The sequence below is a fragment of the Geotrypetes seraphini genome, chromosome 16, assembly GCF_902459505.1.
Source record: "Geotrypetes seraphini chromosome 16, aGeoSer1.1, whole genome shotgun sequence".
In the NCBI taxonomy this organism is placed as follows: Eukaryota; Metazoa; Chordata; class Amphibia; order Gymnophiona; family Dermophiidae; genus Geotrypetes; species Geotrypetes seraphini.
Window position 1 is genome coordinate 10,315,281 of NC_047099.1, and position 999 is coordinate 10,316,279.

Below are 999 nucleotides of genomic sequence, written 5' to 3' on the forward strand. Positions count from 1 at the left end.
ATTTCTTTAATAAGACATTAACTATTTTTTTTCTGAGGCCCTCCGAGTACCTACAAATCCAAAATGTGGCCCTGCAAAGGGTTTGAGACCACTGCTGTAGACAGGTTTCCTTTTATCAGTTTTATCAGTAATTGAAAGTGAAACTTGAAAAGCTATTGCAAGAAATTACCCAGGAGTGTTGGGAAGCTGGGGAGGGTGTCTGAGAAATAGCAGAGAAGGAAAGACAAGCAGTGGGGTGGAGGTACGGGCACCTTTTTTTTTGACTTTATAAGATATTTTTTTTAAGATAGCCTGGCTGTGAGAAATGAAAAGTCAACAAAAGAGTTGGAGGTGAGGCCTTTTTCTGGAATGAACTCGGTGCATGTGTGACTAGCTTTCCAGAGCACCGCTGACCCCTCCCCTCTCCCCATTTCTTTGGTCTCTGTATGCACCTTTTTGCAAAAAAACAAAAAACGAGAGAGAGACAACCATAGTTAAAGTTTGAGCCACTGGCTGACATCACTGGAATTCCCCAGTACCACCTCGTGACGCCAGGGTTCTGCTTCTATTGGCCACAGCAAGTCAGAGGAGGAGGAATAAGGAAGGGCTCTTAACAGCATAATATGTAATACACACACACACACTAACATAAGACAGGAAGCCTTGAGATGGATGAAAGTAAGAAATGAAAAGGCAGGAAAAAGAGCGAATCAGATCAAATCATTGGGCCTGGAAGGAGGAGAAGAGGAGAAAGAGAACAGAGGATGGGGAAAGACTTTTTGGTCCTTGGTGCATTTAAAAGATAAAAGGGGTTTTGGAGCATCTTGACACTGTTCCATCAGTTTGGCTCACCTGCATGGGGCCTGGTTTATAAAAACAAAAAAATTAATTGCTTTAAGTTGCAATTGGATTTGATTGCAAGGGAAGGCGGGTTTGGAAAGGGTTTCGTGGCAGGTGCAAGGCTGGGGGTGGGGTTTGATGGTCTTCCATCTCGAGTTTGGGGGGGATCGGCGCAGGGGG